Source organism: Canis lupus, chromosome 19 (assembly GCF_003254725.2).
Source record: "Canis lupus dingo isolate Sandy chromosome 19, ASM325472v2, whole genome shotgun sequence".
NCBI classification, from domain to species: domain Eukaryota; kingdom Metazoa; phylum Chordata; class Mammalia; order Carnivora; family Canidae; genus Canis; species Canis lupus.
In genome coordinates this window covers 12,195,085-12,221,328 of record NC_064261.1, presented here as the reverse complement: position 1 = coordinate 12,221,328, position 26,244 = coordinate 12,195,085, and the positions used below count along the sequence as shown (strand labels likewise).

The 26,244-nt window shown below is 35.5% G+C and overlaps 1 protein-coding gene across 4 annotated transcripts in view; it reads left to right on the top strand.

Moving 5' to 3' along the window:
* Nucleotides 1-26,244, top strand: part of C19H4orf33 (chromosome 19 C4orf33 homolog) — a 306,533-nt gene that overhangs the window by 58,626 nt on the left and 221,663 nt on the right. For 3 of the 4 annotated variants that reach the window (XR_004807008.2, XR_007403877.1, XR_007403876.1), the window contains exons 8-9: nucleotides 15,618-15,718; nucleotides 16,884-16,956. The gene's annotated coding sequence lies outside the window, so the exon portion shown is untranslated. Of the gene's footprint in view, nucleotides 1-15,617; nucleotides 15,719-16,883; nucleotides 16,957-18,506; nucleotides 24,327-26,244 lie in introns of those variants that run through there. The other variant, XR_003125453.3, reaches the window with a different exon arrangement.

Below are 26,244 nucleotides of genomic sequence, written 5' to 3'. Positions count from 1 at the left end.
GGTTTTATTGTGAAAGGGTTACATTTAAATCATTGTTGAATTGGGGTAAACTTTTTCAGGAGCACTCATAGAAATATCTAAAAGAATTTCATTTCAGAAGATGCAAAAGAAAGTTGTATGCCAGAGGCCCTTTTGCTAGTGAATAGTTAGCAGGATAATTTAGAACTGTTAAAATATGTTCAGCATCAAACCTCATGTTCATGGGACATACAGATTGATGTGGGTAAATCAAAGTTTTGGTGTTCTGTAAAAAATTCTACATTAAAGTTCAATAGATTGGGTCAAAACTGGAGCACACCTATATCTTCTAATTTTATTTAAAACAATATGGAGATTCATAAAGAAAACGCAAATATGTGACATGCAAAGAAAAACTTTTCACTTAGAAACCCAAAATAATTTAAAGGTTTCTTGTAATTTTCTTTTAATCTTTGGAGTCCCTCAGAAATATTTTGCATGTTAAGATGATGATGATCATTAATAATTACAAATTGGCTTCAGAAAAGTAAACAAAAGTGAGTGGATATACTAACTCAGGTAAATTTGTGTACAAATTATAACAGTCCTTTCTTCATCCCTAATTAAAAGAATAAAGTTTTGAATCTTTAATAGGTATTTAGTATTGAATATATTCTATCCAAACATGAATATGTATGTTTGGGCACATTTTTAAAATCCTGTTATAGCCCTCACTCCAACACAGGGATAGAAAAATTGACTGGGTATTTTTTTCTGTTCTCTGATTTTAGAGCTTCACTGCATTGCAGCTGATCCAACTATACTCATATTTTCTTTTGGGATTGAGGGTGTTAAGGCAGGGTTTCTTTGTTCTTGAAAATTAGGAAGCAAACAAAAAGTTTTTAAATAAAAAATACTGAATTTGAAATAATTACGATATTCACTAATACTTACATTTCCTATATGTTGTCTTAATATAGTTTTAAACGTTGACAAACTCTTTATTTATCTATTTTTATTTTTACGATTTTATTTTTAAGTAATTTCCACACCCAACATGGGACTCAAACCCACCACCCCAAGACCAACAGTCACACGCTCCACCTACAGAACCAGACAGACTCCCCAACAAACTCTTAATTTATATTACCATTCTACATTGTGAACATGTTACATGGCTCATTTAAATAGAGGAAAGGGAAAAGCTTACTGTCTTGTAGAACATAACATTTTTTTCATTTCTGTGTAGCCCACATTTAACTTATAAAACATTAATTATATTTGCAGTGAAGCAAACAGAGTGTTAGAAGGGCAGTCAAACCTCATGTATTAGGAATAAACTGGTGGTCTTTGAGAGTGCAGAGAATGTATAATTATGCTGTGCATTACATGTTATTTTTCACTAATGCTTCTGAAAGAGCTCTAACAATGCAGAATAGCTGATTGTACCTTCTTTAAACTTTGCCACTTTTCCCACTTGACCCTATGCCTCAGGTCATAAAGTATTTCAGTGCTTATTATTGCAGACTGGTAATTCCAATGGACTAGGTCAATTTCAGTGGCTCTCAATTGTAATTCTTGATGCTTCTAACAACACAGTAGCCCTGGGCCTATAGTTGAGGAATAATGGAATTCTAAATAGTTATCCAAAATTTGGTCCAGAAATGTAACTGTATACCCAAATTCATCCCAATTTAGTATGGGATGATGTACCAGAAGTCTTTGTTAAAATGTGTAAATACGCCTATGAATTTAAGTGACTTTTGACAGTTACCCTAGCTGAACACCATCAATTAGCTAGAATTATTTTTTATAATACTTTTTAATATACTGTTTATATACTTTTTAATATAATTTAAGCCTTGGATATTGGACTCTCAGTAGTTCCTGAAATGGCATTTAGAACCATTAGATCACGGTGTTTTTCTAGGACATTGTTTTTTACTGCTTTTTGCCACTAGATGGAAGAAGTAGGTTAACAAAATGATATTTTTGGTGTTCATTCAATTCTACCCGGAAACAATCACAAGATTGTGTTTAAAACAATGACAGTCTCAGCATTCTTTCATTTGTACATTTTTACTACAGTATTTTTTCATATGAATACTGGGTTTAAGAATTTTTTTATTTTTTGTATTGGTTTATTTTATTATTTTAAAGTATTGGAATTTTCAAAAGTAACCAAAAAGAAGATAATTGCCAGCTGGAAGAGGAGAGGTAAGAATTATGTAAAGATATTGGTAACAGGTATGCCACAAAGTAATTCTTGTTATTGTCCAAGGAAGCACATGCTCACATAAACATCAGACATAAACATAAACCAACCATCCTCAAACCATTCATTTAATTATTCTTTTGTGCCACAGATGCTTACTGAGCATTTGGCACGTTGAAGACAGTGGACTAGAAGCTTAGAAACACATAAGGGATGACTTAGGTGTAGGAACTGTTTATAATATTTTACATTCTACAAGAAAGCTGATCAAGAGGTAAGCTATATTCATTTATACATACATTTTGAGTAAGGTAGAAATGGATAAATATTAGAAATATAGATGCAATATTTTAGACCTACAAGGTAGTTAGAGACGGTGGGTTTGTAGTATCACTTTAATCTGAGGAGATCAGGGATCACTTCATAAAGAAACTGGAATTAAAATAGATCTTTAAAGTGAGAGAGGCAGACCAAGGCATTCCAGTGATAGAGTCAGAATGATCAAAGGCACAAGGGCAAGAAATAATAACTTAAAAATGTTTAAAGATGAAAGGACAGTACATTTTAAAAAGCAATTTAAAAATTTGAATAGGTAGGACTTGTAATTTGTATTTTTTTTAAGATGATAGGTACAGGAAGTATCCTCACTAGCTAAAATACCATGTAAGGGAGAAGGGTGGGCAGTCTGGAAAAGTGAGGTTTCAATTTAGAAATAGAAGATCACTCAAGATGAAATAACCTGGATACAGTGTTTTATCAAACAGAGGCTAACTGTGCATGTGGGTCTGTAAATTGATGGGAAGACTTCATCATAGTAGAATGAGACATTTTGACTTCTGAAGGCAACTTCCTGTGGATTCAATTCTTTACCACTCTAACATATGCTAGAAAGGAGACTAATGTGGTGAACAGTGTCGTTTGACTCCCAAGAAGTTATTTTAATATTTAACTTTTAAGACAAGATATACTATTACACACATTCATACCTAGTAGTCTACTGATATGATCAAAGAATTCTATTCCAGCCACTGAAGGCAATGAGCTTGAACCCTGATATTATGAGTGGCTATAAAATTATTCAGCTTTTAAATCCAACCACAGAATTTGATTTTATGACCTCCTATGGAACTGTAGCTACAGGTTAACTAAAGGTTATGAAGTAATATTTCCTTTTTATAGTTCTGAATTCACTGCCTTGTAATTTCAGAGATCACCTTGTTCTACAGTGGGGCAAGCTTTATGATATTATAATTTTGTATAGCTCAATGTAGATCTTGTAACTTTTTTCCTGAATTCATAGTCTATATTATTCAGCTAATATTATTTGTATCTAGTTCATCACTATTTTAGTTGTTAGAAATTTATGTAGGAGACGCTTATATAATTTTAAGTCTTATTTCCCTATTTTGTTACATGAATTGCTTACATGTAAGGCTTAATTAAAAGTTAAAATTCAAGATGCCTGGGTGGCTCAGTGGTTGAGCATCTGCCTCTGGCTCAGGGCATGATCCTGGGGTCCCGGGATTGAGTCCTGCATTGGGCTCCCCATGGGGAGCCTGCTTTTCCCTCTGCCTGTGTCTCTGCCTTTCTCTGTGTGTCTCTCATGAATAAAAAATACATAAAATTTAAAGAAACCCGCAAACTTAAAATTAAGTATTTTTTTTATCTTTATGGGAGTAAAAATGCTATTCTTTAAATCCTACTTACATTTGATATATGTGTGACAATACATACATATGTATATATTTATGTATTTATAATTGCAAATGAATAGATTCAGATTATAAGTAGCTTCACCATTTTACTATATAAAGTGACATTGTATCAGTAACACATATATGCCTATATGCCTATTTTCCTGAATTCAAAATAGTAATCTCAGTGATTTCATCACAAATAAATTATTAGCCATGTTTAGGTCTCATTAGAAAAAGATAAAATTTTATTTTGTGGACACTTCATACACTGTGTAAAATAAGTTGATCTTTCTACAAGGTGAGTGACATTGTTTTGATTTTATAATTTTTCTGTTTATCTACAATTAAAATCTTAAAAAGGTAATTGTAACTCAGAACTAGTATTAAATATGAAAAATATAATTTCAAATTTATTTATCAGAAGGATAAAGAATGGCTATAGAAGCTTACAAAAATTATTGGTTTTTTTCAAAGGGCAGCGTCTATGTAGGCAAGGTAGAGAATAGAGGTACCTTTTTTTTTTTTAAGATTTTAGTTATTTATTCATGAGAGACACAGAGAGAGACAGAGAGAGGCAGAGGGAGAAGCAGGCTCCATGTAGGACCCCGACGTGGGACTTGATCCCGGGTCTCCAGGATCACACCCAGGCTGAAGGCGGTGCTAAACCACTTAGCCACCCAGGCTGCCCTAGAGGTACTTATTTGAAAAAGCTGGACATAAATTATGTGGTCTATAATTGAAGAAATGATATAGCAAGGAGTTTTTAGCCTAGTTACCAAGATTGTGTATTTACCTTGATTCTATTGACTCACCATAATAGCATAACTCTCTGTAATTCTTTGCCCTTGTAGATGCAAAGAGAAAATCTAGAAATGAAATTCTCTAATTTGATATAGCTCAGCCTTAACTTTAATGCAACTTGGTTTCCAAGTGATTATTATCACTTGAACATCATTGATAATTTTTCTATAAAACTTTTTAAAAAGAAAACTATCAATGAGATGGCAGGATAGATAGACCCTGAACTCATGTCCTTCCACAGACATGCCAAATCTACAACTACATATGGGACAGTTACCTTTGAAAAATAACTGAAAACTAGCTGACCAGTTCTTCCACAACAAAAGGTAAAGGGGCTTCTCTGAGACAGTTAGGAGAGGCAGAGATGTGGTCTTGTCAAAATCCCCATCCTTAGTGCTGTGACCCAAAATTGGGAGGGATCTCACAAGTCCAGAGCTTCTTTCTGGAGAGTGAGTAATGTGTGCCTCACACCAGGCACTCCAATCCTTGGGATCTGTGCTGAAGAGACAAGCCAAGTCTGGTTTTGAAAACTGATGGGATTAATGTTCAAGGGACCCATAAGGCTGTAGGGAACTGCAATACTCCTTTCAAAAGGCTCACATAAGGGATGCCTGGGTGGCTCAGCGGTTAAGTGTCTGCCTTCAGCTCAGGGTGTGATCCTGGAGTCCCGGGATCGAGTCCCACATTGGGATCCCTGCATGGAGCCTGCTTATCCCTCTGCCTGTGTCTCCGCCTCTCTCTCTTGCTGTGTCTCTCTGAATAAATAAATAAAATCTTAAAAAAAAAATAAAGTAAAAGGCTCACCCGTGAACTCACTTGCCCCAGGACCCAGGATGAAAGCAGCAGTTTGAAAAGTGCCTAGACCATAACGGAAGGAGATTCACTTACTCATCTTAAAGCATCTGCCAGAGGGGCAGAGGATAGTTGGGACTCTGCTGATGGAGGCACTATCTGGTACCATTTTTGCTGTCTCTGGCTCCCTTGCTAGTACAGGTGGTCACAAGCAGTCATAGCACCCTCCTGCTGCCTTGCTAAGGTCAGAAGATGCACATAGTCAAAGCACTCTACCACTGCCTTGCTAAAGCCAACAGGTGTGCCCTATCTCCCCCAGTGCTCTTTCAGCCTAGCTGAAACCAGAGGGTGTGCCCCAGCATCAACACTCTCCCACTGCCTTGCTAAAGCCAGGGATGCCCCTTGATCACCTGACCCTGACAGAGAACTTGGGCATGGACTCCACAGGACTGTAGCACTCAAAAAGACAGTTCTCAGCAGGCTACAACTCCTAGGGTACTGCACAAACAACAGAGTGAAACACATCCTCCAGGTTTCCTGTGAAAAAGGCCTATGTACTTGGTCTAGAGCTTTAGTCTGAGAGATAGGCTTTAGGTTTGCCATACATCTGGAAGCTATGGAGGAGCTTTCCAGAACCTAGACAGGGAGACATCATCTTTGCATTCTCCTTTGCCCTCCCTACAGCTCATAGGTACCTCCTAGAAGGGAGCTTATACAGTTATCTAAAGTCCAGATTTTTGCAACTCTTGGCCAGGGTATGCCTACAGATCTCCTAGTTTAGAGCCCAGCAAGGTTTAAAATTGCAGTCCTATGAGACTGTATGTATCCGTATACCTTAGAAGCTGCTGTTTGAGGATCTGGGTTCCAATTAGCCTGAAAGTAGGTGCTGACTGAGATTCCACCCTTCAGAACACTTACATATCTTGGCACACCTTCAACAACTGGGGTTTATCAAGAATATATCAGGCTACTTGGGTAATCACCAAAGTTGAAGAGACAACCAAGGGCTAGGAAAAGTTGAATGATCAAGTTCATTTCCTATTCAAGACCACTCCTTCAAGACTGGGAGAGGTAGATGTTTTACCTAATACATAGAAACACATATAGTCAAGCAAAATGAGGAAGCAGAGGAATATGTTCGAAATGAAAGAAAAAGATAAAACTTCAGGAAAAGACAAATGAAATAGAGATAAGTAACCTACCCAATAGAGTTCAAAGTATGGTCAAAAGATGCTCACTGAACTCAGGGGAAGAATGGGTGAACACAGTGAGAATTTCAAGAGAGACAGAAAAATATTAGAAAGCACCAAACAGAAGTTACGGAACTGAAAAATACAATCACTGAAGTGAAAAATACACTAGAATGATATTTCAACATCAACAGCAGAAGCAAAAGAACAGATCAGCAATCTAGAAGACAGCGTAGTAGAACTCATCCAAAAAGAGCAGCAATATTAAAAAGTGAAGGTAGCTTAAGAGGTGATAGGAAAGCATCAAGCAGAATAACATGTACATTATGGGGTCTCAATGCGAAGAGAGAGAGAAAGAGACAGAAAACTTATTTGAAGAAATAATGGCTGAAACTTCCCTCACTTGGAGAAGGAAACAGATATCCAGGTTCAGGAAGCACAGAGGGTTTTAAATAAGATGGACCCAAAAAAATCTACACCAAGATACATTATACCTAAAATGTCAGAAATTAAAGATAAAGAGAGACTGTTAAAAGCAGCAAGAAAAAACAGTTGTTATATACAAAGGCTCCCCATGAGATTTTTCAGCAGAAACTCTTCAAGCCAGAAGAAAGTGGCATGATATATTCAGTGTTAAAAAGAAAAAAAAAATTCCAACCAAAAATATTCTACCTGACAGGATTATCATTAATAAATGAAAGAAAGATAAAGAAGTTTTCCAGACAAGCAAAAGCTAGAGTTTATTGCTACTAACTTGACTTTACAAAATGTTAAATGTACTTTTTTAAGCTGAAAAGAAAATGGATTAATTAGTAATAAGAATATTGGGGGAAATAAAAGTCTCAATGGTAAAAGTAAATATATAGTAAAGATAGTGCATTAATTACTCATAAAGTTAGTATGAAGGCTAAAAGACAAAAGTAGTAAAATTAACTACAACTATAATAAGTAGTTAAGAGATACACAAAACAAAATGTGACATCAAAAACAAAAAATTTACACTTAAAGGAATAAAAATTAAAAAGAAATATATATATAATACAAAGTGTTGATGGGGAAAATATAGTTTTAGAATATGTTAAACTAAGTCGCTACCAACTTAAAATAGACTGTAATATGTGACTGTACCCTCATGATAATCACTATACAAAAACCTGTAATACATACGCAGAAGATAATGAGAAAAAAAATCTAAACATAATACTAATGAAAGTCATCAAACTGCAAGGGAAGAGAGCAAGAGAAAAAAGAATAGAGAGAACTACAGAAACAGCCACAAAACAATTAACAAAATGGAAGTAAGTACATAGCTATTAAAAGTTACTTTAAATGTAAATGGACAAAGTTCTCCAATCAAAAGACAAAGTGGCTGAATGGATTAAAAAAAAACAAAATCTATATGCTGCCTTGCTGCCTACAAGACACTTCAGATGTAAGGACACACAAAACTGAAAGTGAAGGGATAGAAAAAGTTATTCCATGAAACTGGAAATTAAAAGAAAACTGGTGTAGCTTCACTTAGACCAAATAGACTTTAAACAAAGACAATAATAAAAAGCAAAGAAAGGGATTACATAATGATAAAGGGATCGATCCAGCATGAAGATTTAACATTGGGAACCTGGGAAAATAGTAGAGTAGGAGGATCCTAAGCTTACCTTATCCCACAGGAAAACCTAGATAATAGCCACATCAGAGCAACTAACCCAGAAAATCACCTGTACATTGACAAAACAGACTGCACAGTTAATTGTAGAGAGAAGGCCATGTGGAAAAAGGTTGGAGGATCAGAGACCCAGTCAGGAACCAAATTCCTGGCACGACTAACCACAAATGGGAGGAACACCACAAGCACAGAGAAGAGAGAGGAATAGATCCCACATATGACCTGGAGACCTACACTGGGAAGACAAGTCCTTATAATATTTGGGCTTGAAACCCAGTGGGGCTTAAGTTTTTACAATCTGTGGGACTTAACTCTGAGTACTTTAAAAATCAGCAGGCTCAGCTCTGAGATAGCTGGAGGGCAATATGAAACTGAGTTCCTGCCCTTAAGAGACAGCATAACAAACAACCCCACCAGATACAGCATAGAAGTAGCAGTTTGAAAAGCACAGGGAGTTTATGAGAAGAAGATTTATTTTCTAATCTCAGAATGTGCACTGGAGGGGCAGGGATCTTTAGGAGACTTCTCTGGGAACAAAAGAGCTGATGGGCACCATCATCACATAATACAAGGATGTAAAGTATGATATCATTTACATAAAAGGGAGGGTGTGGGAGAGTGTAAAAATTTAGTGCCTTTAGATGGATTCAAATGTTAAGAGTGACCATTAACTTTTTAAAAAAGATTTATTTATTCATGAGACACACACACACACACACACACACACACACACACACAGAGGCAGAGACCTAGGCAGAGGGAGAAGAGGGTCCCTGTGGGGAGCCTGATGTGGGACTAGGTCTTAGGACCCCAAGATCATGACCTGAGCCATAGACAGATGCTCAACCACTGAGCCACCCAGGTGCCCCAAGAGTTAATCAACTTATTGCAGACTACTATATGCATAAGATGTTATGATATGAACCTAAAAGTAATCACAAATCAAAAACCTATAATAGATATGCAAAAATAGAAAGGAATCCAAGCATATCACTAAAGAAAGCCATTAAATCACAAGAGAAGAGAACAAGAGAAGAAAGGAACAGAAAAGAACTACAAAAACAACCATAAAATAAGCAACAAAATGGCAATAAGTATGTACCTATCATTAATTATTTTGGATATAAATTGACTAAATGCTCTAATCAAAAGACTTAGGGTGACTGAATGGATAGAAAAGCAAGACCCATCTATATGCTGCCTACAAGGCACTTACTTATTTCATAAGTAAAGACACATACAGATTGGAAGTGAGAGGATGGAGAAATATTTATCATGCAAATGGAAGAAGAAAGAAAGCTGGGGTAGCAATACTCACTCATATTGGACAAAATAGACTATAAAACAAAGACTAACAAGAGACAAAGAAGGACACTATATAATCATAAAGGGAACACATCAACAAGAAGATATAAAAATTGTAAATATTTATGTACCCAACATAAAGCAACTATTTATAGAGATAAAGAAAGAAATCAATAATAATACAATAATAGTAAGAGACTTTAACATCTTACTTATCTCAATGGATAGATCATCCAAACAGAAAATCAACAAAGAAACAGTGGCTTTGATGACATATTGGATCAGATGGACTTAATGAATATGGTCAAAACATTTCATGTTTGAAACATGAAACCATGTTTCATGAACATGAACATTCATGAGTGGATGAAACACTCCAGAATAGAACATTCTCCAGAATAGGTCACATGTTAGTTCACAAAACATTGAAAAAGATTGAAAAGATTGTGTCTTTTCTGATATCAATGATATGAAACTGGAAATCAATCACAAGAAAAAAATCTGGAAAAAACTCACAAATACATGGAGGTTAAACGATGAGTGAGTCAACCAAGAAGTCAAAGAAGAAATAGAAAAACACGTGGAGCCAAATGAAAATGAAAACATAATGGTTCAAAATCTGTAGTATGCAGCAAAAGGTGTTCTAAGAGAGATTATAGTAATAAAGCCAGAAGCAAGAGAAACCTTGGAGAAAGAAGATGTGGTTTATGTATACAATGGAATATTAGCCATTAGAAACGACAAATACCCACCATTTGCTTCAACGTGGATGGAACTGGAGGGTATTATGCTGAGTGAAGTAAGTCAATCGGAGAAGGACAAACATTATATGTTCTCATTCATTTGGGGAATATAAATAATAGTGAAAAGGAATATAAGGGAAGGGAGAAGAAATGTGTGGGAAATATCAGAAAGGGAGACAGAACGTAAAGACTCCTAACTCTGGGAAACGAACTAGGGGTGGTGGAAGGGGAGGAGGGTGGGGGTGGGGGTGAATGGGTGACGGGCACTGAGGGGGGCACTTGACGGGATGAGCACTGGGTGTTATTCTGTATGTTGGTAAATTGAACACCAATAAAAAATAAATTTATTTTAAAAAATTAAAAAAAAAAGAGAGAAACAATGTAATCTTATACCTAAAGAGCTGGGTAAAGAAGAGCAAACAAACCCCAAAACCAGCAGAAAGAAGGAAATAATAAAGATTAGAGCAGAAATAAATGAAATAGAAACTAAAAAAACAATAGAACAGATCAGTGAAACCAGGAACACTAAATTTAATTTGGATCTGACTCCAAAAGAAAGGCAACAAAAGCAAAATAATTAAGTGGGATTACATCAAACTAAAAAGGTTCCTCACAGCCAAGGAAACCAACAAAATGAACAGGCAGTGTACTGAGTGGGAGAAAATATTTGCAAATCATATATTTGACAAGAGGTTAATATCCAAGATATATGAAGAACTCCTACAACTCAGTAGCAAAAAATCAGATAGTCCAATTAAAACATGAGCAGAGGGACTTTCTTTTCCAAAGAAGACATACAGACACACAAAATTATGCTCAACTTCACTAATTACCAGGGAAATGGAAATCAAAACCATAATGAGCTATAATCTCACATATATTAGAATGGCTAGGATCAAAACGATAAGAAATAACAAGTACTGGTGAGGACGTGGAGTAAAGGGACCCCTTGTATACTGTTGGTGGGAATGTAAATTGGTGCAGCCACTACGGAAAAAAGTATTCAGTTTTCTCAAAAAAAAAAAAAAAAGAAAAGAAAAGAAAAAAAAAGAACTACCATATGATCCAGCAATTCCACTTTGATATTTATTTGAAAAAAATAATTCGAAGTTATGTGCAACCCTATGTTCACCACAGTATTATTTTCAATAGCCAAGATACATAACCTAAATGTCCCTGGGTAGATGAATGGGTAAAGAAACTGTAATATATACAATGCAATACTACTCATCCATAAAGAAGAATGAAATTGTTCCAACTGCAACAAAGTGAGTGGAACTTGAGGGTATTATGCTGAGGGAAATAAGTTAGATAGAGAAAGGCAAATAATATATGATTTTAGTTATATGTGGAATGTAAAAAAAACAAAACAAATGAATAAAAGTAAACCCCATAGATATAGAGAACAGATGAGTGGTTGTGAGAGGAGAAAGGGGTTGGGGTTGGGGAAATGGGTAGATGGGTTCAAGAGGTACACATTTCCAGATGTAAAATAAATGGGACATCATGGGGATGTAATATACAGTATGATTATTATAGTTAATAATATTGTACTGCATATGTAAAAGTTGCCAAGAGAGAACTCTTAAAAGTTCTCATCACAAGGATAGAAAAAAAGAATCTTTTTTTTTTTGTATGGTGAATCATGGTAACTAGCCTGATTGTGATGATCACTTCACATGAATACAAATCTCAAATGATTCTGTTGTACATCTGAAAATATTATGTGTGAAATTTACTTCAGTTAAAAAAATGAAAGAAGAGAGAAATCAATAAAAGTTTATATAGCTAAACAAGACATGTTAAGAATATTGTCTGCTCTTTTTTTTAATTTTAATTTTTATTTTTTTTTATTGTCTGCTCTTTTATTGACTTTTAGAAATTTACTTACTCCAGTTTAGAAAAATTCAGTGTTGCCCTTCAGGAGTCATTGCATTTTTGGCCAAATAACATGTTTCTGTTACTATAGGTGATGTATTATTCCTTTGTGGAAATTTGATTTAAGAAACTAAAACTAAAACTTCATCCGGCCAGAGGCACCTGGGTGGCTCAGTTAAGTGTCTGCCTTTGGCTCAGGTCATGATCCCCGGATCCTGGGATTGAGGCCCACTTTGGGGTCCCCACTCAGCAGGGAGTTTGCTTCTCTCTCTTCCTCTTCCCCAGTTTGTGTGAGAGCTCTCTCTCTCTCGCTCACTCTCTCAAATAAATACATAAAATCTTTACAAAAAAATAAAACTTCATCAGGCCAAAAGGGGTTCTGTGTCATAATTGCATCAGCAATTGAACATAAGGATACCCCAGAACTGCCATGTATAGTGTTGTGAAGTTTTTGTTTTGTATTTGCACTTAAGCTTTTCTTTATATACTAAGTGTGTTTAATAAAATAGATACCTCATTAAGAAGTTTCATTCAGGGAGCCTGGGTGGCTCAGTTGGTTAAGCGTCTGCCCTCGGCTCAAGTCATGATCCCTGGGTCCTGGAATTGAGCCCTACAGTGGGCTCCCTGCTTAGTGGGGAGTCTGCTTCTCCCTCTCCCGCTGCTCATGTTCTCTTTCTTCCTATCTCTCACTCTCAAATAAATAAATAAAATCTTTTTTTTAAAAAAAGAAGTTTCATTCCAGAGAACACTTGAATACTAGAATAAAAAACATGTGCTTTCTGTCCATGCATGTTAATTTTATTTTGTTCCATAAGTTTTCTTGTTGGAATTTGATATTTCTAAACTATATAACAAAACAACTAAAATTTCCTACACAATTAAGATTATCTGACACTTTGAATTTTTACTAAAGTTGATGTTTTTACTGAAATTTGCAAGTTGCCAGAAGAACACCTTTGACCACTTTGAGATATTAGAACATGATCTATTTGTAAAGAAAGGGAAAAAAAAAAACCCTCAACATGATACATTTTAAAATTGTTCCAGTTCTTTTTCTATGCAAAAGTAGCTCAGAGTTAGACATGATTTGAGAATATGAACAATAATGCCATTGAATATATGGAGTTTTAAACTTTTGTGCAGATAAATTTCTTTTGCTTTTATGATGGGATAGTTTTCTAAATGGCTGTTTAAACCTATAGCATTTAGTGCTTACAGTAATTTATTCTTGGCGCTAAATTTTGCTTTCTTTCCTTCAGTCAGAATAACTTTGGTTAATTTCCTTTATATAATGAGAAAGGAATAATTGAGAAGGCATGAGTGTATCTAGCACTAGGACATTCAAGAAGTATTATGCTGCAGAGAGGGAATAAAGAGTTCCATTGTTACTGAATTGAGTTCAATTCTTTAAAATCCTTTTCTCTTCAGACGTTTCAAAAGAATCATTTGAAATAAAGACTATAACTTTGAAAATGAAAGCTTACCAGTGCAGTTAGGGGAAGCTGGGATAGAAAAATAAATTTTAGAAAGACTTCAAAATTTCTTAGAGTATTTTTGTTCTTCTATACATCCTCCAAAGTGATTCTTCTTAAACATAAACCTTGTCAGTAAATTCTGTGCTTAAAACCCTACAATAGTTCCACGTAGTTTCATCATAAACTTTGATGTTGGGCAGCCTGGGTGGCTCAGCGGTTTAGCGCCGCCTTTAGCCCAGGGCGTGATTCTGGAGACCCGGGATGGAGTCCCACATCGGGCTCCCGGTGCATGGAGCCTGCTTCTCCCTCTGCCTGTGTCTCTGCCTCTCTCTCTCTCTCTCTCTCTCTGTGTGTGTCTCTCATGAATAAATACATAAAATATTAAAAAAAAATAAACTTTGATGTTAACTCCTGAGATCTGCACCCACTTCTACTAGCATGACTTCTCTGACTATATCACCTCCCCCCTCTACCCTGCCACGATTTTCCACCATGTACACAGCATGCTGTTTATACCTGCTCTCACATCTCTCTTCAGCTTTCAACATACCCTCTGCTTTCGTTCATGCTATTTTTTCCACTTACAATACACTGGTTTCCTTTCCTCTTCTGTTCCTACACATCTTTAACTGTAACTTCTGTCAAGTTTTTGAGATGCTCCCCACTCTTCCAGTTCCCTGCCATTAGAACCAGAGCCTCCTGCTCTGTGTTCCCAAACTTCTATTAAAGCACTTTTCACAATTTTCTCTTATATTGTTATAGTTCTCTTTTCTGCTAGATTGTGAATCACCTGAGGGCAAGGGAAATGACTTGCTTTTGTGGTTTTAACATGTAGCACCGAAAAGGCAGATGGTGGTTTCACAAGAAATGTTTCTTTCATTGATTAACACTTAATAAACATTTAATATATACCTCGGTAAAAACAATATTCTAATAGATTTGGGGGAATACATAGAAGTCAGCATCTAGCATGGAATGTGAACAGTAAATGCTGACCAACTGATGTCATTATTTTCAGCTTTGGAAAAACTTGAAGTTGAAGTAGGCAAAATAAACACTCCAAATAAGCTATTCAAGATAGTTATATTCAGCCTATGTATTTTCTCCTGTGAAGGTCAAGTCCCAGGAGCATTTTCTGACTATTACAAAGTTACATTTATCTCCATGTTTCTGTTACTTTTCTGTGTAATCTAATCTGGTTCTAAATCTATGTTTCCTTGAACTATTCATTAATTTGTAGATGTACATTTTTTCATTCTGATTGTAAAAATTATATGTACTTTTAGGACAGAGATTACATCTTCAATTTCTTTAAATTTTCTCTAGGACCTACTGAGAAGCTGTACACATAATATGCCCTCAAAAATTATTTGTGGAGGGATGCCTGGGTGGCTCAGCAGTTGAGCATCTGCCTTTGGCTCAGGGCATAATCCCGGTGTCCTGGGATCGAGTCCCACATTGCACTCCCTGCATGGAGCCTGCTTCTCCCTCTGCCTGTGTCTCTGCCGTTCTCTCTCTCTCTCTGTGTCTCTCATGATAAATAAAAAAAATCTTCTAAAAAAATTATTTGTGGGATGAATAAAAGCAAATTCACATTGTTAAACATTATAAATACTACATAAATAAATGTTCCGTGTGTATTAAGTCACAAAAAGCAATTCCTCAAATTACTTTTTGTCCAAATTTTGATATGAATGAATACCATACAAAAAGATTTAAGTACAATTAATAGAATTCCTTAAAATGTAATAAGGTGTTGATTGCCTTAAGGATATTAATAAAAAAAGGTTATTTAAGTTTAATTTTATCAAGACCTGGGGAGCAAGAAACACATTGTTTTCTTTACTTATATCATGGTATTTGCTCTTTTGTCTCTTTTCTGATGGCTGTAATACAGAGTTACTACATGGGACAACTTACTCTCAAGTTTAAACTTAGGATTCAAGGCTTACTGATCGAAGTGAATGCTTTCTTTGACAGTTCTCCATCACCACCACGGTAAGCAGATCAGCCTCTTGATGGGCTCTGGATATATGAAGGTGAAAAATTTTCTATTTTGTTGATGGCAAATAGCATTCAACACTTGAAATAGACTAATTATCTATATTTATTACTTGGCCTAATGTTTTCACAAGTTTTGCTACTTATGAGTATTTCATAATTTTCTTAAGTACCTATGAGATATAGACTTCAAAAATCTGAATTCCAAGTCACACAATTTTTTGACCCCAGCTTTTAAAAATTATATATATATTTTATTTATTTATTTATTTATTTATTTATTTATTTATTTATTTATTTAAGTTCAATTTGCCAACACCCAGTGCTCATCCCGTCAGGTGCCCTCCTCAGTGCTCATCCCCCAGTCACCCCATCTCCCCGGCCACCTCCCCTTCCCCCAGCTTAACTATGACACTGAATTTTCAGATACTCAGGTTAAATAGCATGAGGTATTTGAAAACTCTGAGATGAGTAATAGATCTTATAAGAGAGCTTTGCCATATATAATAATATGTGTTCTATGTTTCCCTCAGCTTTGGTACCACCCTGGTGGTGATGTGACTGGTGGTCATAAAACACTGCTTTATTATTTTTAAGAAGATTAGTAGCTCCATTTTGCTTGTAAGGTTAAGCTCCAAATTGTTAGACTGCTATTCAAAATCTTTAATTAGTTGCTCTCAAACCATATTCAATCGCTGTCTTCCAGAAACTTCTACCTCAACCAAGCAGGTCTGTCATTTTAACTTAAATGATTTGAATATTTGAACACATAGAATTTTCTTTTCTTTCTGCCTACCCTAATTCTCCCTTTTCAACCCAACTAAAATGTTACATACTCTGTGAAGCCTTCTAGGATAATCCAGGTCATGGTGATCACTCTGTCTCTTGATCTCCCATAATATATATTAACTATGCCACTCATTTAGAAATTTATTATGTCCTGCTTTGTGACCTTTTTGCATTGCTATATTGAATTTTCTCTTATAGTTTACACTGCTATTTAAACTCTTAGGTACTATCATATTTCCCTTATTATATTTAAAACTCCTTAAAGGCAGGAATATATATTTTCTGTCCTTTAAGTGGATTTATTATAAAGCTAATAAAGCTTATGCTTTGGGGCCCCTTGCATGGTCTAATTTTATATTTCTTTTTTTTTCAGGCAAGGTCCTCCCAAATTATGTAAGCTTCTACTCCACAAACCCTCTGGATCCAACCCTGAATGGGGATGATAGGTAACAGTTCATATTCATTGTGTGCTTATGGTGAGGCACTGTTTTGCTATAGTATTTATGTTTAGCTACAGATAAAAAGAACACCCAACCTCCATCCCACCCAAACTGCAATATAATTAATTACATCAATTTTCCAGCTTATAATAATAACAAATAAAGAAACCTAGCAGAAGCAGGCACACACAAAACAAAATATAGGATCTTTATGAAGAGCTTCCTTTGGCCCCTCTAAGTCCTGATAGAGACATGGTCTCAGCAGGGCTCAGTCATAAAGCTGAATAATTTGTTATGTCATAGTTTTTTATGGTTAGGATTAATGTTATCATTCAAAAAAAATCGTATGCTAGCAATAATGCATCCTTAACCAGAAATATTTGGAGATATCGGAATTCTCCTGATTCTCAAGTCATTCTCAGCATGAGAGGGTCATAGACTTATGTGGGTGGGGTGGGGGAATGGGGACACCTCACGGGATGCTCCAAACAGAATCTTTGTCCCCAGTTTGACAGCATTTTGGCAAGTACTTGACAAATATTTTTCCATTTAATCCTCATAGCAATCCTGTGTAATAGGTATGTTTACTATCATCATTTTACAAATGAGGAAGCAGAGGCTCAGAGAAGTTCATTATCCTGCCTAAGATCACATAATACCTAAGTAATGGAGTTAGTACTTAAAGTCAGGTCTGATTTTAGAACTTGAATTTTAAAAATTTCTTACTAAAGTGATCACAGTAGATAGATTTGTTTGTATTATCTTTTTAAAAAATTCTTTTGTTTGTATTATCTTTTTAAAAAATATCTTTTTAAAAAATTATCTTTTTAAAAATCCTCTATTTACTTATATCCTTCAGGTCTAATCATTGATACTAGTTTTGAAAAATATGCTGAGGGGGTCAGGGAAAGATTCCAGTGACAAAAGTTTGGAAAGCACTGCAAACTCTATTTGTCCCTTGGAGAGTCATTATGGATATTAGCATATTAGTAACTCCAAAATCCTTCAAAAGAGAAATCTGTTGTATATTATAACCCAAAACATTGCAAACATATTTTTCCACTGTACTTTTTTTTACATAGCAGCAATATCAATATCAATAACAATGGCAATTACCACTTACTGAGTATTTACTATCTTCCAGACACTATTCTAAACATTTTATGCATTAGTTCTATGATCCAGATACCATTTTTATCTTTGTTTCATAGATTAGGGAACTGAAGCATATGGCAGTTAAAAAATTTGCTCACAATTACATAAGCAGAGTAGGCATAATGTGAACTCACCTACTGTTCTAAGCTGTCTCCCACATTTAATATTTGCTATCTATAAAAATTCTGTGGAATTAATGTTTCAGTGAAATCACTCTGGGAAACAATTGGAACAGAATATACATAATTTACATATGTATGTAAATTTGGAGTTACATATTTTGTATGGACACCAGGTAAATTGCTTTAATATTTAATATTCACAAGGTCATGAGAATGTTACATTGAATTTTCTAAAAATAGTTTGCAGTAATATTGAATATAAAACTTTCATTTTTTTAGGTTCTGGATTTTCCTTCTTCAGAATGTGACTATTTACAAATGTTTACTTTCTTGATGCTTTCTGGATTAAATTTCTCAATTGATGATTGTTTTTTATCTGCAATTGTTGAATCGTTTTTGTTTGTTTTCTGCAAAAAGCTTTATGGTTTCTATTTGATCCCCAGTTTGGGAGAGGGCCTCAGAGTGGTTAAAAAGCTACCTAGTAGCTGCAGGGAGAGGCTCAAGCAGAAGTCCCGACAGGAGGGGGATACCAGAGAGGTCCCTCAAGGGCCACTGGGTTCCGGAGGCTCCACACCTACTTGAGGGTGAACTTTTCTAGGAGATACTGGCCCAGCCCAGCCTGGAGACCAACCAGCCTGGGAGGTCATTTAAGTTGTTGCCATTTTCTTTTTTATTTTCTTTTTTCTTTTTTTATTTTTATTTATGATAGTCACACACACACACACACACAGAGAGAGAGAGAGAGAGAGAGAGAGAGAGAGAGAGAGAGGCAGAGACATAGGCAGAGGGAGAAGTAGGCTCCATGCACTGGGAGCCCGACGTCTCCAGGATCGCGCCCTGGGCCAAAGGCAGCCGCCAAACCGCTGCGCCACCCAGGGATCCCTGTTGCCATTTTCTTGATGAGCTTCCCCTCTTCATCAAGGAGGTGGTTCTTCAGGAACTCATAGAAATGCAGTTCTGGAATGATGGACACGCAGGTACAAAACAGCCTGGTTCAGGGTCTTCCCTAGACCACGGCAGCTTCCGTGGCATTCAGGGTTTTACTTCATTCATCTTGGAACAGCTTCTGCATATCTTAGAAGAGGGCATGGCTGCTGAGCTGATTTGCATCAAGAGGCATTGGTGCCCTTAACCTTCTGAGCCAAATCCAGCTAAGTATCTGAGAAGCTGCCCATGCCCTCCAGAGCCACATTGTCATGCTCAAAATAGAAGCCTAGAGAGAAATAGGTGTAGGAGGCTTGAGGACTGTGTTGATCAGACATTTGACTAGCCTCCACCCTGGTGGAATAATTCTTATTAACGTGGGAGCTCATGGTTGATTGGCAATAAAGAGCTAAACTCAAAATATGCTGTTGGCTTATTGCCAGAGGCAGAGGTTGACTGAGAAGATAATTCCAAAAGTTGCTACTGGAAAAGAAGTTGGAGGGTGATCTGAGGCTGGTCATCCCTGGGTCTGTTTGGCAAATGCTGTTGAAGCAAGAGACAGGTCCATGGGACTGCTAGGTACAGTGCCTTGAAATGTTACTTTGTTTTGTTTTTATAAAGCAAGAGGGAATAGTACCTTGAGATGGAACTCTGCTGGTAAAAATCTCTTAATGCATACTAAAGCTGCTTGCTGCTTTAGGGTGGCTTTCCAAATAGTTTTAAAAAATCATTAAACTCTCAAACATTCTCTTTGGTTTGCAAAATATGGATAAGTCTTACCCATATTTATTATTGTAGACATCATACAATGTTAGAAGCATTAAAGTGACTATGCAATTCCTCTGAAATGCAAAATCACACAGGTGACAGAAATTATGGTATTTCCTAAGGCTGACCCATTTCCTGATTTAAATTCATAGGACTGGTTATTTCATGAAACTAGCCTCAAAGATCTGAATCCTATAAAGAGATCCTAGGTAGTCGTGATACCCAGTGTCTTTTAGAATATTATTAGAATATTAATTCAACTTCACTAAATAAGTTCTATACCTCCCCCATATTTTATAAAATTTAAGTCAATAAGCAAAGTTTAGAAGACAATTTCCTGGTGAGATGAATTCTGAGCTCTAAAGCCTTTGTTTTAAACTTTAAAATTGTAAAATTTAAAGCAATCAATTCAGCTGTGTCTAGGGTATCACTTGTTTCTATGCAAAGTCCGTACAGGGGTATATAGATTCTTCATGCCTTAATTGTGCAGGACAAACAATATTGTTATCTGTAAACATGTTCAGTCAAGAAGTATGGGTTAGAGATACATTACATGGCTATAGCCTTAAAGAAAAAAAATTCTTTATTTAGTTATTTTGGATAGTTAAATACAATTTTACCATTCTGACAAAGCACTTAACCACATTTAGTCTATTTGAATCGCTTCACATTCTTCCTGTTGAAAATGCTATACTGGACTTTTCCATATGACAGCCAGTCATCTAAGGATGTTCTTCACCTCCTCAAATTAATCTCATCCACAGATTTCTTTAACTTTCTATACAGTTTTTCTTTAAAATGCTTATTTATGCTGTGCTTGTCTTCCAAGGCTTGTTTTGTGATTTTTTAGATGCAACAAATTAGCAAATTCTGTTTGATGTAGCTGAGTCATGAACCTATAATTTTTCTGAAAAGATCACATGTTTTGTGTATTTTTCTCCTTTGATGATAAAAGTAAGTGATATACATTGTAAAATACTTTTTTTTTTTTATAATTTACAAGACTCAGAGTGCCATTACAGTACATGCCTGGGTCTCTGCATATTTGAGCATGTTACAGTACATACCTACCTGGTCCTTTGCATATTTGAGCATGCGATCTCTAGAATCACAGTGCAACATTAAAAAAAATTATCATATTGTAAAAAAAAACAAGCAAAAGCAATCAGTATTAGATTCTTTTAGCCTCTAGTCTCAGTCAGAAAATTTGCTTTCCACTGCATTCCTCTTCCTTAGAGGAAAAAGGCTAAGCAGCAGAGGGAACCACCATGCTATTCTTGGATTTGGCACTACTACCATTGATAAAATGCTTCATCAGTTTTGAAATGTACCCTAAACTTTTGTGCATCTATCAAGAAATTCTGATCCTCATTTCTTTCATTGAAGCAAACTGTAAGGTGATAAAATGAGCCAACCCAATGAAACATTTTTTTTCAATGAGGCATTTTAAAACATCACATTGTTTTTTTTTTTTCATCACATTGTTTTAGATGATAAGAACAACCATAATGACTAACGCTAATGCAATGCTTAATTTCAGCTCGAATGGCATTCTAAGCACTGTTCACATTTCAAATCCTGTCACCACACCATAATCCATTTTACTGGTGAGGAAACATATGTCTTTTGGATAACCTGACCAAGTTCTCACAGCTCCTATATGGAAGAGTCTAAATTTGAATCCAGGCAGTCTGGTTTCAGAGTCCATGCTCTTTAATTCCTGTGCTATCCTCCCTCTGTTAATAACTTAATAATAATTATATTAACTTGAATTGCTGGTATAATTTCTTAAAAATGAAAAAAAAGTAAATCAGTTCTTCATTTTTATTACTTGTGTGAGCATTCACATCTCAAAGAGAAAAATTTCAATGAGTAAAACCCAAATGTTTTGCAGTTTTAATCCTATAAATGGATAAAAAATTAAAAATATGAAACAAAAAAATAGTGCCCAAAGTGAGAAATCTTGAATATTCATAAGACTTGAAATATTTTGACTTATAAACTTACACTCTACCTCTATATATTTTGTAATTAAATTAAATTGAAAGGCTTCTATATTCATCAGAATTCTTTTATTTGTAAGTGGAAGAAGTAAAACTCTAGGAGCAGAAAGAGAATTGTTGGCTCAGGAATTTAAGAAGATGAAGACTAGCTGGCCTTCTTCAATCCAAAGATTAGAGTGATGGCAACACATATTTTTCTCTTTCTCTTTTCTCTTCTCACACCCCCATGTCTGACTCTCCCCTATTCATCTCTACATCTCTTCCATATTTCTGTATATCTGCCTTAATTCTTTCCTCCTATGGAGACGGGCTTCTTTTATGAGGTGGTGGTGAGGGAGATGACTCAGGGAGTTGAAAATGTGCAGTAATCCTAATTTAGCCACTATAAAGGAAACAGATTTCTTCTTCCCACTTCAGTATGTAAAGACGCTATGATCCTGTAATTGGCAGCCCTGCCTAAGTCACACAGAGAAGGGTAAGGAGCACTTTTTCAAAGGCTACAAGGCTTTTGAACAAAAGGGAGAAGGAAAATGTGATAGAGACAAGTGACTGGTGTCCATTGTATCTCCACATCTCCAGTACAGTCATTATATAATTCTTAGATGTAAATCTTGGTGGGTTATTTAAGTTCTTTATGTTTTTTTTTTTTTAATTCTTTTCCATCTGCAACCCTGGCTTTTGGCAGATTTTCTGGGATATTGAATGGAAAAACAAATGTGCATAAGCCATTTTGCTGTACTCCAAGAACTACTAAAATATGTTGTTAGGAGATAAGATTGGAATTATTAATATTTTAATTTCTTCTGTTAAAAGCATTTGTCTTGCGTAGCCCTGAGATTAATAAGAAAATCAAGAGTTTATCATTTTGGGTTTTTCAAGTCCTTCTGTGTTAAGACACTCTGAGTATCTAACAGGTATGTTTAATTAACTCACTACATTTGTTGCCAATTTAAAGATTTCTTATTTAGATTATATAGAGAAGTAGGCATTTTACTGTAAGTAGTTTTTTAAAAAGTATTTTAATTAATTAACATATAGTATTATATTAGTTTTAAATGTACAATATAGTGATTCAATAGTTCCATACAACACCCAGTGCTCAATACAGCAAGTGCACTTCTTAATCCCCGTCACCTACTTAACCCATCCCTCCACCCACTTCCTCTCTGGTGACCACTTTGTTTTGTATAACTAAAAGTCTGTTTCTTAGTTTGCTTCTTTCTCTCTCTCTTTTCCCTTTTGCTCATTTGTTTTGTTTCTTAAATTCCACATATAAATTTCTTAAAATTCCTGGGTGGCTCAGTTGGTTGAGCGTCCAGCTCTTGATGTCAGTTCAGGTCATGATCTCAGGGTCATGAGATCGAGTCCTGCATCAGGCCCACACACTCAGCGCAGAGTCTGCTTGAGGTTCTGTCTTTCCCTGACATTCTCTTCCCCCTGCTTACACTCTCTCACCATCTTTGTTTCTCAAATAAATAAATACATAAGTAAAAAACCTTTAAATACATAAGTAAAAAACCTTTAAATTCCATATATCAATAAAATCATAGGGTATTTGTCTTTCTTTGACTTATTTGTCTTTCTTCGACTTTAGCATTTATTGTTTAGCTCCAACGATGTTGTTGCACATTTGCAAGAGCTCATTCTTTTTTAGGGATGAGTAATATTCTCTCTCTATATGTAGATAGATAGATAGATAGATAGATATCTATATAATCACTTCTTCTTTGTTCATCAATCAGTGGACATGTGGGCTGCTCTATAATTTGGCTATTGTAAATAATGCTGCTGTAAACATAGGGGTGTATGTATCCCTTTGAATTAGCGTTTTTGTATTCGTTGGGTAAATATCCAGTAGTGCAATTGCTGGGTCATGTAGGGTAGTTCTATTTTTAACTATTGGAGGAATCTCTACTGTTTTCCACAGTGGCTGCACAGGTTTGCATTCCCACCAGCAGTGCAAGAGGATTCCTTTTTCTCTACATCCTTGCAAACACTTGTTTTTTATGTTGTTGATTTTTACTATAAGTGCTTTTTGCCTGCATAACAGACCTTGTCTTTCTAAGCATCCTGGAAGGAAGTAACTTATCTTGGATATGTTAAAATTCATTCTTATTTTAATTTTTAAAAATATGTATTTATTTGCTGGGGGGCAATGCAGGGGGAAGGGAAGAGGGAGAAGGAAAAGGAGAGAACCTCAAGCCAACTCCTCTCTGAGCATGGAGCCCAATGCAGGGCTCAGTCTCATGACCCTGAGATCAAGACTTGAACCGACCAAAAGTTGGACATTCAACGAACTGAGCCACTCAGGCACCTCTTTATTTAATCTTAGTATAGCATTCTTCCATGTAGTTTCTAATTTTTGAAATTAATGCCTGTAATAAAAAAATGAAATCATTTTAAATATGTGTTGATTACTGATTCATTTATTTAAAGCACTTTTTTTTTGGTGTGCTTAGTATGTTCCAGGCACTCTTTTAGGCAGTAGACACATAGTAATGAAAAAAAAAATTAGGCAAAAAATCCTTTTTTCATGGAACTTTTATCCAGTGAATTATAGTACATAGATTATAATATGAATGGTTATGTTATTGACATTATCTTATAGATACAATGTGATTAACTTATAAATAACATTTATTAAGGATTTATCATATGCTAGGGAATGCTAATCTCATTACATATATTATGTTATTCTGTTTTCACCTGGGAAGGAAGCATTGTTATTTTGCCCATTTTTACAGGTGAGGAAACTGCAGTATAAGAAACAGGTATACTAAGTGGCAGAGCAGGGATTCAAACCCAGATTCATTCAACCTAGAAGCCTGCGCTCTTAGCCACAGGACCATATCATTCCCAGTGCCCAGAGCATTGGCAGGTATAGAATAGAACCTCAATAAACAATCATTGAATGAAAGTATTTCTGAGGCCCACTTATAACAATAGCATTGTGTTAGGCAGTAGAAACAGTGCCAAGAAAAGCATGATATAGTAATTTATGTTATTTGCTTTAATTAGACATTAATAAATTGGAAGGAGCCATTAACTAAGATGTTTGTAAAGTGACAGAACCCAGGAGAGATATAAGTATGGCAAAAGTCAACAGACATCATGTTATAAATTAGAATAGTAAGTTACTCTGTGATTGTAACATGAATCAATCAAGCAGTCTAAAAGTGCTACCATAAATGATAAATGAAAGGCATGTTCAATTCCAGTAAAATTAATCTTAAGACCATGAGAAACAATTTTATAACAATACTCTGAATCTGGAGTTTGCTTTCTAGATTTTCAAATATATTTGTTTGAAATGTATTGTGATTATTTTTTTGCTTTCTTAGAAAGAGAAGGACATGTACCAGGAAACTTGGTATTGCATAAAAATGATAAAGCAATTTCTTTCTAGTTACTCAGATGTATTTCCCAATAATCTATCTTGGTGATAAATTAAAATTGTCTTTTCTTTATTCCTTATTCTTTGCCCCATTCTATCCTGCTCCCCATTTTCTCATCCTCCTCCCAACTTTCCTTTTCCTACCTGATGTAGAATTGCAGAATATTAGGCTGGAAGAAACTTTAATGCCCATCTATTCAAATCTTTAAATCAATTCAGAAATTCTTCCTTCCATTTTGTTGGTAGAGGATCTAGGGGGTAGATCTGGGTACCTGTGTGGCTTGGTCAGTTAAGCATCTGACTCTTGCTTTTGGCTCAAGTTGTGCTCTCAGGGTTCTGGGATCTGGTCTCACATCAAGCTCTGCACTTAGCACAGAATCTGCTTGAGATTCTTTCTCCCTCCCCCTCTGCTCCTCCTCCTGCTTGCATACTCTCTTTCTTTCTCAAATAAATAAATAAATAAATAAATAAATAAATAAATAAAATCTTAAAAATGGAAAGAAAAGCAGATCTAGTGTTGGAAGTGCAGTAGCTTCTAAAGTGCTATTGTTAGAAAGTGATTTTCTGTATTTAATTGAAAATCACTTCTACATATTGGTAGATGTTGTTCCTGTATTTGCCTTTTAGATTAACAAAAAACAAATTTTATTTTTCATCTATGTGATAAGTTTGACCAAAACCTGGCAAAAGGGCCATATCTAGCTGCAAGGGAAGCTAGGAAATGTCCCCTTGAGCTAGGCAGTCACAGGTTAGGTAAAACCAGTGATATCTGTTATTAAAAGGTAGCAGGGATAAATAGATACTGATGGACAATCATCAGTAGTACTGCATGTAGAAAATAGGAAAACAAGTAAAATAAAATCCTGTTTGCGTTATGTGATGGTCAATCAGGTGTGGCCGCAAGAGGAGATTCAGGAGAAGCTCAGGA